The sequence below is a fragment of the Colobus angolensis genome, unplaced genomic scaffold, assembly GCF_000951035.1.
Source record: "Colobus angolensis palliatus isolate OR3802 unplaced genomic scaffold, Cang.pa_1.0 Scaffold794, whole genome shotgun sequence".
NCBI lineage: Eukaryota > Metazoa > Chordata > Mammalia > Primates > Cercopithecidae > Colobus > Colobus angolensis.
Genome location: NW_012121754.1, coordinates 50,417 through 70,305, shown reverse-complemented (window position 1 = coordinate 70,305; position 19,889 = coordinate 50,417). Strand labels below are relative to the sequence as shown.

General features: G+C 38.3%; 1 protein-coding gene across 1 annotated transcript in view; it reads right to left on the bottom strand.

The window, feature by feature from the left end:
- R3HCC1L (R3H domain and coiled-coil containing 1-like) overlaps positions 1–19,889 on the bottom strand; it is a 114,969-nt gene that overhangs the window by 71,934 nt on the left and 23,146 nt on the right. Inside the window, exon 2 of the mRNA XM_011928747.1 lies at positions 14,819–14,924. The gene's annotated coding sequence lies outside the window, so the exon portion shown is untranslated. The remainder of the gene's footprint in view (positions 1–14,818; positions 14,925–19,889) is intronic.

Sequence of the window (19,889 nt, the reverse complement as noted above, 5' to 3'; positions counted from 1 at the left end):
TCAGGACACAGGCATGGGCAAGGACTTCATGACTAAAACACCAAAAGCAATGGCAACAAAAGCCAAAATAGACAAATGGGATCTAATTAAACTAAGGAGCTTCTGCACAGCAAAAGAAACTACCATCAGAGTGAACAAGCAACCTAGAACAGGAGAAAATTTTTGCAATCTACCCATCTGACAAAGGGCTGATATCCAGAATCTATAAAGAACTTAAATTTGCAAGAAAAAATCAAACAACCCCATCAAAAAGTGGGCAAAGGATATGAACAGACACTTCTCAAAATAAGGTATTTATGCAGCCAACAGACACATGAAAAAATGCTCATCGTCACCGGTCATCAGAGAAACGCTAACAAAAAGTACAATGAGATACCATCTCACACCAATTAGAATGGCGATCATCAAAAAGTCAGAAAACAACAGGTGCTGGAGAGGATGTGGAGAAACAGGAACATTTTTACACTGTTGGTGGCAGAGTAAACTAGTTCAATCACTGTGGAAGACAGGGTGGCAATTCCTCAAGGATCTAGAACTAGAAATACCATTTGACCCAGCGATCTCATTACTGGGTATATACCCAAAGGATTATAAATCATGGTACTATAAAGACACATGCACACGTATGTTTACTGTGGCACTATTCATAGTAACAAAAACTTGGAACCGATCCAAATGTCCATCAATGATAGACTGGATTAAGAAAATGTGGCACATATATACCATGGAACACCATGCAGCCAAAAGAAAGGATGAGTTCACGTCCTTTGTAGGGACATGGATAAAGCTGGAAACCATCATTCTGAGCAAACTAACACAAGGACAGAAAACCAAACACCTCATGTTCTCACTCACAGGTGGGAATTGAACAATGAGAACACTTGGACACAGGGCAGGGAACATCACACAGCAGGGCCTGTCATGGGGTGGGGGGGTGGGGGAGGGATAGCATTAGGACAAATACCTAATGTAAAAGACGAGTTAATGGATGCAGCAAATGAACATGGCACATATATACATATGTAACAAACCTACACATTGTGCACATGTACCCTAAACTTAAAGTATAATAGATAAACTAATTAATTAAAGTTCAGGCAAAATGTAATTCACCATAAAAGACTAAAAAAAAAAAAAAAAACATGATTATTTCAATAGATGTACATAAAATATTTGACAAAAATCAACATCCATCCAGTAAACTAGGAATAGAACTTCCTCATCCTAATAAATGTTATCCACAAAAAAAAGCAGAGCAATAAAAACCTATAGCTTATATAATACTTGATGAAGAACCAAATGCTTTCCCCATAAGATGCAAAAACAAAGTAAAGATGACCACACTATTTGACATTAAAATGGAGGTTTCAGCCAGTGCAGCAAGGCAGAAAAAAATATAAAAAACATCCAGATTGGAAGAAAGAAGTAATACTGTCTTTATCTGCGGGTGACATAATCTTCTGCATAGAAATCTCATAGAATCTATAAGAAAGCTACCAGAACTAAGTAAGTTTAGCAAGGTCATAAGGATACAAGCAGTTCTATATTCTATCAATGAAAAAAACTGAAAATTGAAGAGTATCATTTACATTAGCACTCAAAAATATGAAATGCTTAGGCATAAAACTAATAGAGTATGTGTACAATCTACGCTGAAAACTAAAATACACTGATAAGACATCAAAAATCTAAAGAAAAATAATAAATGAGATGCCTCAATATTTAAGATGTCAGTTCTCCCCAAAATGATCTTTAGAATTAAATCAGAATCCAGAAGGACTTCCTACAGATATTAAGAAGCTGATTCTAAAATGGGTATGAAGAGGCATAGGAAATGGAATCACCAAAGTAACTTTGAAAAGGGACAAAGATAGATTTCAAGTTCACTATAAAGCTACAATAATCAGGTATCATAGTGGAGAAACGGTAAATATATAGATGAATGAAACGGAGTAAGAGTCCAGAAAAGGACTCGCACGTATACGAACAACTGATTTTCAAGACATGTACAAAGGAAATTCTATGAAAAAGAGAGTCCTTCCAAAAAATGGTGCCAAAACAAGTAGAAATTCATTTCCAACAACAAAAACTGTATCTATACCTCACGCCACATATAAAAACTAACAAAATGAATCACAGATCTAAATGTAAACCTACAATTTTAACACTGCTATACATAAATACAGAACAAAATCTTTGGGATTTTTGGTTTAGCAAAGGTTTTTTAGATATAACATCAAAAGCATGATCCATAAAATGATTTTTTTTATTATACTTTATGTTCTAGGGTACATGTGCACAACATGCAGGTTTGTTACATATGTATATATGTGCCATGTTGGTGTCCTGCACCCATGAACTCGTCCTTTACATTAGGTATATCTCCTAATGCTATCCCTCCCCACTCCCCTGACCCCACAATAGGCCCCGGTGTGTGATGTTCTCCTTCCTGTGTCCAAGTGATCTCATTGTTCAATTTCCACCTATGAGTGTTAAATCAATAAACTCGACTTCATCGAAATTCAAACTTCTGCTCTCCAAAGACATGTAAGAGAATTGTAAAAAGCCACAAACTGCGAGAAAATATTTGCAAATCACATCTGATAAGGTACTTTCATCCAGAATCTCAAAACTCAGTGTCAAAAAAACAAAATTATTTAAGAATACTTCACCAAAGAAGATATAAGGATGGCAAAAAAGATGTTAAAAATCATTTATCATTAGAGAAATACAATTCCAGTTACACAACATTCTGGAAAATACAAAACTGTAGAGACAGCAAACATATCACTGGTTGCCAGAAGCTTGGGATCAGGTAAGGGGCTGACTATAAAGTGACAAGGGAATTTTTTGGATTGATGGAACTGCTCTCTCTGCATTTTAATTGTGTGGGAGTTACACAACTGTATGTTTGTCAAAATTCACAAAGTGTACTCCATGAAAGGTGAAGTTTGCCATATATAATCTTAAGTTTTTTAATGAAAAAAATGACACCTCTTTAAAATTCCTGCCAAAATATAGCTGACAGCACTGACCCTTTAATTTCTGACTCTTGGCTTTAAAATATGCCTATCTAGTAGTCAGTGAATAATCAGTATAGCCTTAATGAAGTTATCTGTAAATCTGATGGTTTCTTTCTTAAATCTTGAGGCTACAGTCTTCCCAATTTAATTCTGCAGTCATTACTTAAAACTTAATTGACTTAATCAACTTTGCACGTGTTAACAATGAGAAACTTGGTCTCTTTTGACTGTCAACTCTATCATCTCCTCCATATACAACCAAACTACAAAATCCTTTGCGCTGCACTCAGGCACATATATAAAACTATATTTTTAATTTGAACAGTTTTATTTTGAACTATAGAGGAAAAGAGGGCTCCAAGAATGCTGAGGTAATTTGGCAATTCCAAATAACATTAGGAACATCAATATGTAAGAATTTTTTCTAAAATACATTTTTTTCCAAACTTTCTCACTCAAAACCTTAGATTCACCACCAAAGCATACAAATAAAAACTAAGCTTACCTTGCATTCAAGATTTTCCATGATTTGGTGTCAATCTACTATTTCAATAATGTAGCTATCATTCTCAGACACAAAGTCTCCATTCTAGGCAGGATGGCCTCATTGTCTGCTCCTTCCAACTTCTGAAACGCCCTCCTTGATAATGTGTAACGCCCTCCTAAATGAGTTGGGTTTAAACTGAGATACCTCATTGTCATTATATCACTCTCATTATATACTACTTTATATTCTTATTCAACTGTTTCATTTATGAATGCCATCTCACACTCTGTAAGTTTCTTGAGAGCAGATAGTATCTTTCATAAACTTCTTTTATCCCTGGGAATACAATAAATATTCACGGAAAAATTAATGTAAGAACTGATTTTAAATTACTTTAGATCTTATATTAATTTAAAATTAACTCAGTAACTGCCTGGAAATTTATTTTGTACTTTGAGAAACTGAGGCAAGGGGCACTAGACTTTGTTCCCTGAGATCTCAGCTGTATCACATTCATCTTCATATCTCCAGAGTTGAATACAGTGTCTGACACATGAAAAACATTAATTAGTTAACTAAATTTTACTTTCTAAGGCCACAAAGAAATGGAATCCTGAAGTTGTAGTCCAATTCTCCCAATATTATATTAGTACTTTGAAATGTTCTCTAATTTCTCATATTTGTTCACATATTCTCCCTGAATATACTACAAGTATAGCAAACACAAAAGTTGTTCTATCTCCTTTTTTTAAAGCTCAAAAAGCAACCACTGCAGTATTGAGTGCATGCATAGTAGGTGGGCGATATTCCTATCAGATTTCTTAAAAAGCAACATACAGGCAGCTCACAGATACTTCTCTGCCCCATGTAAAAACATGTTAGTTACTCTTCCTATTGGGAAGATTTATTTTTCATCATCTTTGGCACAAGTTCTAGAATGCTATCTGCCAGGCCCCATGCCCCAATAAATACGCATCCACAAGCAATTATGGAGATAGATAGCTTATGAGGAGGGGGCACTCTTTGGTCAGGTCCCAATGCTAACCTGCGGTTAGGGGGAAAAAAGAGTAGGGGGAGGGGTGTGGCCCTGTGATTAATCACTGCCCACTCTGCTTCAGGGTATTTATCACAGCCCGCTGTCAGGTAAATCACTGGAAAAACACCTCTTCAGTAATTAATGTGAAGTGACGGATGGACAGCCCCTGGGCCCATTAATCAGGAACATCAGCAGCCTACTGAGATTATGAATGTCAGGATGCATAAACTGCCGGTGGATCAATAGGCCCAGGAATTCATCCAAGGCTCTCATTTCCGAAGCATCTCCGGTACATTAGGCTCCCTCTACCCCTCCCCCAATCTGAAGTGAAAAGCAAGGTTTCAGAACAAAGAGCAGGAGCTGAGATCTAAAGTGACCAGTGAGAGAAAGCAGTCAAGAAAGCTGGCCATGACTAGGGATGGCACAAGGACAGGCAACATGAGCACAGAGCTATACTAAGAAGCTCTCTCGGAAGGTTCAATGTTCTGCAAAAGAACCAGGGAAGACATGGTACACAACCAATTATTCAAAGCCTAATTGTCCATTTTAGGGATCATCAGTTTCTTGCTTCGAATTTTTTACCCATTTCCCCATCTACATTTTCTTGCCTTTCATATTAGCACCATCAAAGAGAGTAGAGAGAAATGAGAGAACGAAAATTCCATTTTTGCAACCTAACAATCTAGGTAAAAATTTATATTCACGAAGAAAAACAAGAATTTATACAAAATGAAATCAGTAAATTACCTTTACCTCATTCCTCAATACCACAATGACAGAATTACTAGAAGTACCCCAAGTGTTAAGCAAAAATATTCCCCACCGAAAGGGTCTGTTCAACCTGTAAAATAGTCTGGAGCTGAAAGACTATTTCTGTCTACTTGTCATCCCAAGTTTAGTCAAATTTTGTATGGGAAGTAAGCTTGGGCTACAGCCTCATACTGAATACATTCTAGGCTGGCAGTGACGGGAAGGAGGCTGCACTTGCTGCCACATCCTGCCAAACCCCAGTGCTGTGCTTTGTGGTCAGACTCAGGCCAGGGCTGCAATTGTTGGTTAGAAAGTAGCTCAGAGTTACGGCTGCCTGTTCCGCTAAATCTCATTTCATCCTACTGATGGATGGATGGACAGATGGCTGCCTGGTGAAAGCAGCATTATCAGCCAGCTTCTATGGAGCCTCTGGATGATGGATAGCCCTCTTTCTACTTTCTCCAAACCACCATCGATTCAAGCCATATTTCAGCGGTCAGAAGCCCAGTAATATTAAGACACACAATCAAGTTAAGTTACTTGCAAGTGTAAACCTCTAGAACAGAAATCCTAACACCTCAGCTTTGCTGTCATGAACCAAGCTAAGAATGTTACAGTTTCATTCTTTCTAGCTGCTAACCCAATGAATTCCAACAGCTCAAGCCCAAAGGGAACAGCTGGGCTCCATTCCTAGCAGCTTCTCGAAAAGCTAGTTTGTCTGCCAAATTTTTTACTAGCCAGTTCATTTCTGTGAAATGAACTCTGCAGCAGTAGTGAACAGATCTGTGAATATGTGTATATCCCATGGAGTATAAAGCTATTAGAACCATCAAACAACCTAGAGTTTGTCAATGACATAATCACTAGCCTCAAACATGTGTAGAGCCTTAGACATACCAAACAGACCTTCTCTACCAACACCAAGGATAGTGATTAAAACCAGGACAGATTAAAATTATCTTTTGAACATAATCCTAAAATGTTGTTTCTACCCAATCAGCTTGACTGGCTTCTACTCTCTTGTGTACATATCGTAGTAAGTACTAATCCTTGCCTGCTTTCACAAGCACACTTCTGAGTCCATTTGCTCTGTCACATTCTAGACACTTATCTCAGCTTGTCTAGGTATTTAGATCACCATGCCTTTCCTTGTTCCTTCCATCTTATCATCCTGAGCTCTCAGACAGCAACTTGGACTTGTATAATTGAATATTGTGTCAAAGTTATTTCCACTGGTGTGGCTGGAAGAAATAGATTCTGACTCCAGCTTCATGACATAGGTTCCCAGAACCTACATGCCCTCTTTTGCTAAGCTTACTTATCCCCAGATGATGACTTCTCAAAACGTCTCACTATTAACTATACCCGAAATTAGCTTGGCCTGGCTCCCCCTAGTCTTGGCCCCTCTTGAATGAACCACTGCCATCCTGAGCCTACATTCACAGAAAATTAGTTTGTATTTGTTTATGGGGCTAAAAAATGCCACGGTGGAGTAGTAACTGTTTTTCTACTTGGTGTTATGATAGTTTACTCAATACTTTAATATTTAAGCCTTAACAACATCTACAGCTCTGTTTCTATCAAAAAAGAACATGCTATTGTTAAAGATACTACTTTATTAAAGTGTTGTATTAAGAATAGCACTGCCCTTCAAATAAACATTAAAGAATTTTTACAGAGCCTTAGAATTAGACTTACCGAAAGGGATTGTATAGGTCAGAATTCAACATCCTAGTTTTTCAGATAAAGATACTGGAATTCAAAATTGTAATGTCTGTGGTTACACAGATATTAAGTGGCAATGCAAGATTTGAACCTTGGTTACAATTATAAGGGCTGTGCTCATTCTGCTATATTTCTCAGACATTCTGCGTTCATCCTTGGAATTTCAGAAAGAGTGAAGGCAACGAGGGTTAAGTGTTGTGTGCGTGCCAATGTGTTTTGGGGAAGGAAGATGGCCACAAATAATTAAGTGTGGTGACCTATACTATTGTGCTTCCCACTGAGGTTGCTCATAGGTCATCTAAAAGCCATTCATTATTTTATAGAACAAAACTGGATGACTACTTGACAATTAGATACGTCTATTCCTTTCTTCTCCTTTCTTTAATATCTGCCCCAGTCCTACCCACAAAGTTTTGAGAAGAAGAAAAGCAGAAAGATAGTAAGTGCAAGTAGAATCAGACAACAAGAGGCTCTATGACTTAACATAAATGAACAGAGGAGCAATGTGTCCTCTTCATTTCCAAGAATGCCACATTCTGGTCAAATACAGAGCACAACTTCAATGACTGGACTTCACCCTCTGGTGGCCAAAATGTGTCACTACTACATTTCCCAGTTTGTAAGCTACCTCCATACCCATCTTCAAATCTTACAGCTGAAGCCAGGCATAGTGGCTCACGCAGGCAATCCCAGCACTCTGGGAAGCCGAGGTGGAAGTACTGCCTGAGGTCAGGAGTTCAAGACCAGCCTGGGCGACACAGCAAGACTGTCTCTAAAACATTAAAAAGTAAGATAGAAAATTAGCTGAGAATGGTGGCACATATCTGTAACCCTCACTACTTGGAAGGCTGAGGCAGGGAGACGCTTGAGCCCATGAATTTGAGGGCACAGTGAACTATGATTGTGTTACTGTACTCCAGCCTGGGTGACAGAGCAAGACCCAGTCTCAAAACAAAAAGCTTATAGCTGAAAAGAGCCTTTGAAAACCATCTGGTTGAGGGATTTATCTAAGACTATTTGAGTGGTAGTAACTAAGACTAGAACCCAGATTGTCTATCAACTAAACTAGCAGTTTTACCACCATTATAGCTGTATTATCAGTTTTCCACCAAGTATATGCTCAGGATATATGCTGAGCAAAGTTTCATTAGGAAGTTAATTGTGCTGAAGAAATAATCACATAATGCACATCAAATCCAAATATATTATACACACTAATGCTCATTACCATCAAGGATAAATGATCGGGGTGATTTTTCCATCCCATTCCCCCAAAAATGTGCCTCATACACTGGACAAGACTTCTACTGTGACTATCTTGGCACAAGAAAAAAACTTCAAACAATTCCCCAAAAAAGCACTCACTCCGGGGAAAAAAAAAATAAGGTTGTGTTAGGTGAGTAATAAGGAATGACAATTCTTTGAACTGTTAGTTTTATATATTCCCAAAGCTCATATAAAGGCTGATTTATTTGCATTAAGCAAATACATTTTAGAATAACCAGTTTTTTATACTCATTTACAAAGCTATCTTAAACCAAGACAAAGATTCTTATCTTTCATTTTAAATAAAAAGTCTTATTATCGTTTCTACTTAGCTAAGAAAGAACTATTAAGCCATGCCCAAGAGAACAACGACGTATTTTTCCAAATCTGCCGCAATGAACCATGTCTAATTGTGTTTTCTCTTTCATTACGGTTTAGGCCCTACAAGCAAAAGTGAAGTAGTGGTAGAGTAGTGCCATTAGTAGTAGCAGAGGAAGAGAAAGAATAATAATCAGCTACCATTTACTGAGTGCTTACTATGTGACAGGGACTGTGGTAAACATTGTATATTCACTATCTCATTTGGTTCCAACTATAGTACTGAGATAGCTATGATTAACCCAATTTTATATATGAGAAATCTGAAGCTTAAATAACTAAAGATCACACAACTTCTAAGTGTTGGTTAGGATTTCAAAGTCTCTGCACTTAACTACTATACTAGACTGCCTGATACTCAGCAGAATGGTCTCACAGTGATGCATTAGTTTCATAAATACTCACAATTTGCTTAGAATCCACGTAACTGCAAAGCAACCAAAGAGTTCAAAGACTGCTGCCGTAAAAAGAGAAAACCAAGTAAGAAAAGAATGAAAGACCTTTAATGCTTTCATGGCATGCCTATTTCCAATAACCTTCCAGACTTAAAAAGGCTGACAATAATTCACTATTGTCTCTGAAACTTCCTCATTCACCTTGCCTCACCCTCAAAGCCATATGGTAAAGAACCTCACCAGGTGTCAGGAGAGGAACACCCTCTCTTCTATTCCCCATAAGAATAATCTCTATACTTATTCCTACCAACTCCTCCAAGCATTTGAAAATGCTGTCCTTCTCTATATCCCTTCTCCAGAGGCACATTTCAACACGGGACCACCAACCAGTGAAACTGGTAACACAGTTTTCACACTGGCAGAAGCTCAAAATAGAAGGCAAAGTATACTTTCAAATCTTGAGTCTAAAACAGAAGAAACTTGTATATCAAATACCAACTGCAGATGGTATTTTCAGATGCAGTCTTAAACAGAATATAATACAGTATTTTAATATTAGTCTGCCTTGGACATTTGGATTTATTGCCTCTGCCTCTCTGCCTGCAGCTGGACAAAGTATACAGCTTGCACAACTGGAAGAAACATTTCATGAAAAAACTAAGTATCAAGACAACAAGAGATACAAGATACATGATTCCAGTAGGATCTTAGAGGTCCCAAAATACATAAATAAACTGGCACAAAAAGGTCTTTCTCACAACGTAACACAATTCATGCCCCCAGCGTTATTTTATACTCCACTGGCTATAGTCTCCATGCATCAGCACCAACTGATTTCACGCTTTATAGGCTGGGAAACAGTCCACGGCTTAGTCTTTTTCACACTCCACTGACAAGGTAACCCCACAGCTCACCAATTTAACTGCTCCAAGTTTAATGTTAGCACCTAACAGTCAGATAAAAAGTCAGATAAAAAGCTTTAATATACTGAACAACGGCAATATGATATGTAATACAAAGGTAGAGAGAAAAGTTTGCTTCCTACTCTGCATATGTAACTGGTGGTAGGGGGCAGAGAGAAAAGAAAAAAACTCCCTCTTAAAACTTCTTTCCCTCATTACACATCTGGAGGTTGGTCTGTTTCTACAGTTATTTGAAATTAGTTCCTCTCCTGGGTCTATTCTGGGTTTAACTGACATCCTATAGTTGACAATAAAGGAGCTCAAAGGATAAGGCTTTGGGGGCTTTACCTCAACCTTGACATGCATTGAACTTGATTTTTTTTTCCTCTTTAAGATTCACAGAGTAAAGCTAATAAACCACTGGGTACATTTTGAAAGTAGAGGCCACCAGACTCAATCTCAGCCAAGTGTCATATATATGATCTCATTTGATCCCAACTACAATACTAAGAGGTAGTATTATTATCCCAACTTTACAGATGAGAAATCTGAAACTTAAGTTACTTAAGATCACACAGTTTCCAAGTGTTGGACAGGACTTCAAAGACCCTGGATTGGATTTCAAAGTCCCTGCACCTAACTACTGCACTAGACTAAAACATACACCTTCTAAAAATTATGTTGGGGTAAAAATGCACAGCACAGAATACTAGTCTGGCTACAACCAAAGGTTCATTGTAGCAAAGCTCTTTACTCTGTATGTATGTTTGTAAAAATGCATAGCACAGAATAGTTTAATTTTTAAAATACCACATCACAATAATGACAAAAATGAATAATTATAAATGAGGTAGAGAGTCTGTCTGTTAGAGACATAGCTACAGCTCCGTATCTATCACCTCCCTCCTTGGAGCTATACCAGCAAGTGTGAAATGTGCCTGGTGAGAAACTGAGAAACCAAAAGCAAGTTTCAGACAAAGAAAGCATTAGCAAGTTAATAAATTTAAGAGTTTCTCTTCTATGCAGTTTCAAAGTTTATTAATTAGAGTTTCAAGAATAACAGATAATTACAATACAGTAACATTGTCAAAGCAATGTTACTTTAAGGAACAGAATGCCTGTACACAGGGCTACAGAAGGCTTTCAAAAAAGAATCATCTCCTGAATGAATATGGCTCAGGTATTTAAACTCAATTCTTATCTACTATTCTTATGATACAAAAAGAAAGATAATTTTTAAAGATGGGTAAAAGCTAACAATAGGCAATGGCATTTTTTTTTACCATCAAATATTTATTAAGTGCACATATTGCATTGACATCACTGCTGGGGTAGTAGAAATTATAAAGTAGGGGCCAGGCGCGGTGGCTCACGCCTGTAATCCCAGCACTTTGGGAGGCTGAGGTGGGCAGATCAGGAGGTCAGGAGATCGAGACCATCCTGGCTAACACGGTGAAACCCCATCTCTACTAAAAATACAAAAAATTAGCCAGGCATGGTGGCACGCACTTGTAGTCCCAGTGGGAGTCCCACTTGGGAGGCTGAAGCAGGAGAATCGCTGAAGCTTCCCCTTAAGATGTCTCTACCTAATTGGAAAGACTGTTTTCATGTTGTTTTAAGGGAACATATGTCTCTAACTGCCAAATAAAAGAAAAGCAGTAAATGATAGAAACCAGAGGAGAAAAATATCACTAAGGGCTTGGAATGGGTGAGGAAAATGTCATAAAGTGGGTGGAACTCAGGCTAGGCCTTTAGAAGCAGATATTCAGACATAGAACTGAGGGGAGACATTACAAGTGGAAAGAACACACTCAACATGTGAAGAGGCAAAAAGTCAGAAAGTGCTATTTTGGAGACTCACAGAAACTGGTTGTCTTAGTTCAGGCTGCTATAACAAAGTACCATAGACCGGGTGGCTTAAAAACAACAAAAATTTTTCACAATTCTAATAGCTAGAAGCTCAAGATCAGGGTGCCAGCATGGCCTGGTTCTGGAGCAGGCCCTCTTCTAGGTTGTAGTAGGTTGATTTCCCATTGTATTCTCATATAGCAGAAACACAGAGCAAGCTAGCTCCCTGGCTTCTTCTTGGTTTGTTTGTTTGTTTGTTTTTTGAGACAGAGTTTTTGCTCTTGTTGCCCAGACTGGAGTGCAATGGTGCAATCTTAGCTCTACCTCCAGGTTTAAGTGATTCTCCTGCCTCAGCTTCCGAAGCAGCTGGGATTACAGGCATGTGCCACCATGCCAGCTAATTTTTTGTATGTAATAGAGATGGGGTTTCACCATGCTGGTCAGGCTGGTTTCGAACTCCTGACCTCAGGTGAGCCACCTGCCTTGGCCTCCCAAAGTGCTGGGATTACAGGCGTGAGCCATGGCACCTGGTCCCTGACTTCTTCCTATAAGGGAAGTCATCTCATTCATGAGGGCTCCACCTTCATGACTAAATTACACCGTGAAGGCCCCATCTCCAACACCATGACACTGAGGACTAGATTTCAACATATGAGTTTAGGGGGAACACAAACATTCATTCCCCAATATTAGTCTGGCTACAGCCAAAGGTTCATTGTAGCAAAGCTATTTACTTTGTATAACTACTCTCATACTGAAAGAATTGAACCATAACTTGCCCACATTAAATTCTACTCCACAATCCAAATAATATCCAGAAATTCCTGTCCTTGATGTCTGACAATGCTTGCTATAGAAACAGTAACAGCTGATAGTATATGTATCAAATCAATCAAATAAATAAATAAATAACAAGCTGTACATTTGTCTGAGATAAAGGCCTACCCATTGTGGATCTAGATATGGTAACTGGCCTTACTACTACTATAATAATTCCTGGAAAAGATAAGCCCTATCCCCATTACCCTTACCTTTATAGTTTCATTTCCTGGTATGATGTGATATTTCTAGTCTCCTCAAAAGTTTTAATTCAATCCAACCCATACTCTCATCAATAGAACACAGAACCTTACAGGGTTTTTTGTTATTTGATTTTTTGAGACAGAGTCTCATTCTGTCGCCCAGGCTGGAAGTACACTGGCGCAATCTCAGCTCACTGCAACTTCCGCCTGCCTGGCTCAAACAATTCTCACACCTCAGCCTCCAGAATAGCTGGGATTACAGGCATATATCACCATGCCCAGCTAATTTTTTATATTTATAGTAGAGACGGGGTTTCCCTCTGCTGGCCAGGCTGGTCTCGAACTCCTGAACTCAAGTAATCTGCCCACCTGGGCCTCCCAAAGTGCTGGGATTATGGGGGTGAGTTGCCATGCCCAGGCAACCTTACAGTTTTGATGACAGAATCAATAATACCTTGAAAGGAAAGGTGAAATACACTATTTCCACCCCACCCTCTAGCTGTTTATTTCACAGCTGTATTAGCAGAACACAACAACTAAAACACTTTCCATTCAAATTGCCCACAAAACTTAGAAGCTGCTCTGCTCTTCTCTCACTTCTTCCCCTCCCCACCTCCTCTAACTTACACACAACCACCTCACTCTGCTGTCCATCTTCCCCAACTGCTGCCCAACAATTCACAGGCTGTCACAGATTGTCAGCACTGCGTTTGGGGACTTGAGAAGTACTCTTGTGGGACAGCACAGTGTGTTAGTATAGCATTTTCCCAGACACAATGTCACTCTTTATAGCCAGCTGCAAATTAGTTTCTTCTTAAAAAAAAAAAAAATACTCCTAATAAGACAGGTACAAGGAGATTTCAAATAACCAAGATTAAAACTCACTTTGATTTGCTCTGAGATGCAGGCCTTTTCAGTCATGTACAATGAAATCCTATGTTTCTACTCACATGAACCATGCAAAACATCCAGAAATACCTAAGACAGTTTTCTGATGCTAACAAAAGCAAAAAGACTAAGAAAAAACAAATCTAAGGATAATATTGTTCCTCTCTTTTCAGTGCCTATAGCTCCTCATCCCTGGATTCTATTTGAGACTACTTTGTTTGAACTCAGCTCTCAACATCAACATTTATTTCTCACTGTGTTTAGCTGCACAAAACTATTTGAGAGAAATTTCGGCAAATCACCAGTATCATGTCATACTTTCCATCCAATTTTTGCAACGTGCGTCAGCAGCACATGAGTATATTTATCCTCTGACAGTTGCTGCGACCAACCCTCTGGTTAACACTAAAGCTATCACCCTACGCATCGGCTGGCCCATTGTCACTGGTCACACAGGAGAGTCAGAAGTTGGAATATACTCAAAAGATCATCAGAGGATGTAAGAAAACCTCTCACAAAACAGCAGGTCATATGAACTTACTAAATTTTCCTTGAAAAAAAAATGTTTTAACTGACAACAAATACCTATAGGGTAATATTTAAAAATTAAAATCAGTTATCTTTTTTCATTTCTAAGTAATTTAATAACATTATTCATTCTGTTTTATACTTTACTATTTAAATGACCACCTATTCTTCCTGAATCAGTTAATCAAACCCTTAAAATAACACTGCATCTTTGCTGCTCACTATATGAATTATAGTGAAGCCAGGGCTTGACAAGAAGGATGTTAATTCTCAGCTGTTACAGTGGCAAGAGACAGACCAAAGCTAGTGATCCAACTTTGAAAACTAATCCCAATATTTAAACAGCCCCTGTTCTCCTCTCTACTATAAACAATAAAATTAAGACAGATAGTAAACAGAAGAAAATCTTCAAAAGACCCCACACCTTTCAGGAAATTGCCACTTTTCAAACTTGTTTTACATGACAGTTACAAAATAAAATGACACTGAAGAAACAAAATACAAGCAAACAAATCTTTAGAGTAAATAGACAGTATTTCTATAAAATATGCATAAGTAAAGGCAACTTACCATATAAGTAACATTTATTTTCTTAATAAAACTCTACAACATGCAGATAGACTGTCTCTGAAGACAAACTGTATAAAAGTTCCTTTCTGACAGACAGCAGCCTCACCTGAAAAACAGTAATAATAAAAGTTATTTTTATAAAAATATACAGTTATTTCTTTGACACCTGTCTAGGCACTTAACTTTCATTAACTCATTTTGTAAGTCTGCATTTAACACAGTGATGTGCCATAGAATGTGCAATGAAGACACACATACAAAAGAACTTTTTAGAAGCTCATCAACCAAACAGAATAAGGAAATGCCATCTTCTGTCATTCTCAGACCTGAGGACAGGAAAGTCTACTAACCATCAACAAAAAAAAAGACATAAGACACAAAATAATAAAAATCACAAAAAGACGCCAGGCATGGTAGCTCCTGACTGTAATCCCAGCACTGTGGGACGCCAAGGCAGGCAGACCACTTGAGCTCAGGATTTCGACACCAGCCTCGACAACATGGCAAAACTACATCTCTACAAAAAATATAAAAATCAGCCAAGCATGGTAGCATGCACCTGTACTCCCAGCTACTCAAGAGGCTGAGGTGGGAACATTGCTTGAGCCCAGCAGGTCAAGGCTGCAGTGAGCTGTGATGGCACCACTGCACTCCAACCTGGGTGACAGAACGAGATCCTATCTCAAACACACAGACACACACACACACACACACACACACAGAGAGAGAGAGAGAGCACGCGAGAGAGATACAAACAGATGTTCAACTTCTAGTCATTACTACAGTTTTAATACATGGGATAGCTTATGGAACATGGTGGATACTCAACGAGTATATGCTGGCCAGCTGAATGGCAGATGGATAAAAAATAAAACTCATCAGTTAGCAAAGTAATGCGATATAAACATACTTTGTTTTGCTATCAAACTGGCAAATATTAAAAAAGAGCAATAAGGTTCTGTTTTGCTGAATGTCAACAGAATAGGGCTCAAACAGTGTAGTGGAGGTATACATTTTATTAATATGGAAAGCTGTTAACAATATGTTTCAGAAACTTTTATGTGTCAAAAGACCTTTGACGAGGCAATTCTCCTTTGATAAATTTATCATAAGGAAGTAACTAGACTTCTACAAGGATACTTACTTATTCCAGAACTGTTTGCAATAGCGAAAAATTTTAAACAACTTTAATGTCCACCCATATCAGCCAGGTTACATAAATTATGGTGCATCCACACTGTAGAAAACTATGTAGATATACAAAAGAAAGATCTATAAGATGTATTATTGAGCTGAAAAAAAAGTGGAGAATTTATCAAGGAGTTAAATATGAAGAAAACTTTAAAACGTTCCTGAAAGATACAAAAGTAGATCTGAACAAATGGAAAGATATTCTTTGTTCTTGGACAGAAATCTCAGCATGAAACAACAGCATTAAAAAGTCAGTTTTCCATATGTTAACTTATAAATTTAACATAACCCCAATAAAAATACCTGCAAGCTTTTTTATTGAGACAGACAAGCTGATACTAAAGTTCAACAGAAAAATAAACATGCAAGAATAGTCAGGAAAACACTAAAAATTTAAAAAGCTAGCCCCTGATATACTATCAAGCCTTTATAATTGAAACAGTGTGATAATGATATAGAAAATAGAAAGTCCAGAAATAAACCAAATAGAAATTTCATATATGATAAAGGCAGCATATCAAAGAACACTGGGATGGCCGGGCGCGGTGGCTCAAGCCTGTAATCCCAGCACTTTGGGAGGCCGAGACGGGCGGATCACGAGGTCAGGAGATCGAGACCATCCTGGCTAACACAGTGAAACCCTGTCTCTACTAAAAAAAATAAAAAACTAGCCAGGCGAGGTGGCGGGCGCCTGTAGTCCCAGCTACTCGGGAGGCTGAGGCAGGAGAATGGCTGAGCCCAGGAGGCGGAGCTTGCAGTGAGCTGAGATCCGGCCACTGCACTCCAGCCTGGGTGACAGAGCCAGACTCCGTCTCAAAAAAAAAAAAAAGAACACTGGGGCAAAATTGGTCTTTTTATTCATTTTTAAAGAAGCCATACCTCCAAATGGATCAAAGATCCAAATTAACAACTAAACCCACAGAAGTACTAGAAGAAAATATAGGTGAATTATTTACCATGGGTCCAAGGAAAGCCTCTAATTTTAATCCAAAATTCAGATAAAACAAAAAACTCAAAAACTGGACTACATAAAGGTCTAAACATTCATACCCACGCATAAACACTACAAACTGGGAGAAAATATTTGTAACATACATCACCAGTAAAGAGCTAATATTCCTAATATTTAAAAACTCCCGGCCAGGTACGGTGGCTCAAGCCTGTAATCCCAGCACTTTGGGAGGCCGAGACAGGCGGATCACGAGGTCAGGAGATCGAGACCATCCTGGCTAACATGGTGAAACTCTGTCTCTACTAAAAAAATACAAAAAATTAGGCTGGCGCCTGTAGTCCCAGCTACTCCGGAGGCTGAGGCAGCGTAAACCCGGGAGGCAGAGCTTGCAGTGAGCTGAGATCCGGTCACTGCACTCCAGCCCCAGCCCGGGCAACAGAGCAAGTCTCCGTCTCAAAAAAAAAAAAAAAAAACTCCCAGCAATTGAGAAAGGGGAGGGGACCAAAAACCTGATGGAAAAACGAAGATATATTTCACACAAAAAGATAAAAAATGACCCTTAAACATATGAAAAGATGTTCAACTTCACTGACAACAAGAGAAACAAACATTAAAACTATACTGAGATGCTATTTCTTACCTATCAAGTTAGCAAAAATTAAAAAGCATGCCAACACACTCTGATGATGAGGTTGTGGGGAAACTAACCCTCTCATACACTGCTGATGGGAATTCAAATTCGTACAACCTCTGCAGAAAGGCATTTAGCAATATTTAAGAAAACTACATATGCTTTTAACTTCTGGCCCAACCATTCCATTTTGAAAATTTACTCCAAAATACACCTCCAACATACCAAAATACATATGGACATGGTTGTAGTACTTTTTGTAAATTCAAAATATTAGAAAGAGCGTAAGAGTACAAAAGAGTATCTATAGTATGCTACCTTTTGTGTAAGAATGAAAGAAAAATAAGAAAATGTGCATCTATATCCTCAATCCTGAGGGGAAAAAAATGTATGAAGGATAACTGGGGGAATCATTAGACTGGTAGCCTACAGAGGACAGGTTAGAGAAGGGCAGAAGGAATGGGTGACAGTGCCCTGAGTATAAACATTTTTGTAGAGTTCTGACTTTTGGAAACATGTTGATGTTTCACATACTGAAGAATAAATAAGATCAATTAGGATCAAGTGAAAAAGACAGAACACAAATAGAAATAAATGAAGTACACTGTATTTCAAATGAATAACATAACCCCAGGGAGGAGGGAAAGAATGTTAGAGAAGGAAAATTAATCCAAGTAACTTTTGAACATGGTTTTTATATCAGCACATTCTAATAGAAATATAATGGAGCCACATATGTAATTTAACATTTTCTAGTAGTCACATTAAAGTGAAATTAATTTTATTAATATATTTTATCTAATACACTTAAAATATTTCAACACATAATCAACATAAACTATTATTAAATGGCCGGGCGCAGTGGCTCAAGCCTGTAATCCCAGCACTTTGGGAGGCCGAGACGGGCGGATCACGAGGTCAGGAGATCGAGACCATCCTGGCTAACACGGTGAAACCCCGTCTCTACTAAAAATAATTAAATGGCCGGGCGCAGTGGCTCAAGCCTGTAATCCCAGCACTTTGGGAGGCCGAGACGGGCGGATCACGAGGTCAGGAGATCGAGACCATCCTGGCTAACACGGTGAAACCCCGTCTCTACTAAAAAATACAAAAAAACTAGCCGGGCGAGGTGGCGGGCACCTGTAGTCCCAGCTACTCCGGAGGCTGAGGCAGGAGAATGGCGTGAACCCGGGAGGTGGAGCTTGCAATGAGCTGAGATTCGGCCACTGCACTCCAGCCTGGGCGACAGAGCAAGACTCTGTCTGTCTCAAAAAAATAAATAAATAAATAAATAAATAAACAAACAATTATTAAAATACTAGTAAGATATTTCATATTTATTTTGTAGTAAGTTTTCAAATCCAATGTACATTTTAGACTTGTGACACATCTCTATTCATGTGGCTAGTAGCTACCGTATTATTACACAGTACAGATTTAGACTACATGTCCTTAGGCTAAAGGAAAAACAGTATTAACAAACATTGAATTCTACTTACGAGGTGTCTTTTTAAATGGTGGTATGAGTTAATAATTCTTAAACTATTTTCTTATATTCTTGAATTGAACCAATAAGCAAAAATATGAGTAGTTTCTCATTGTTGGAAATCAGAGCTATAAATATGGAATGAGGAAAGGATAGAATAAACCCTGTAGTGTTGGGTCAGAATCTGAGGTACCTGTATAAACTCGCTGCTTTTAATAAAGATACACTACTGTGTGCGCACATACACACAAACACACACACTCCCTCCTCTCACACATACTTATTTCCTAGATGTCAGCTGAGAAGGCCTAGAAGCAATAACAATCGCAACCAGGACATCTAGAGTCCAGACTGTGGCTTTTAAAGTCATTATTAAAAGGAATCAGGGCTTCGAGAAGAAATTCCTTATTCCAAGGCTGGGGCTGGGAAAGTGCAAGATGAGCCTAGAATACGTGCTCCAAGAATGACAGTGGCATGTCAAAAGAACTGAAGGGGCTCCCACTGGCCACGTCAGGGACAGTGTCAAAATAAAGTACTATTATAAGTAAGCGTAGAAGGAATAATGGAATTAGAATATCACCACTCAAGAACCATTATGAAAATTAGGCAGAAATCACCAACGGATACTAAAATTAGTGAGCAAAAGTTCGAGGAGTAACAAGATGTTTACAACAAACGGATACTAAAATTAGTGAGTGAAAGTTCAAATAGTGACAGGATATTTACCAAGTCTCTATGTATTTTTTCCACAAAATACTTTAAAATTACAAAGGGACTGTGAATGTGAATTACAAAGAGAATATAATGTCAC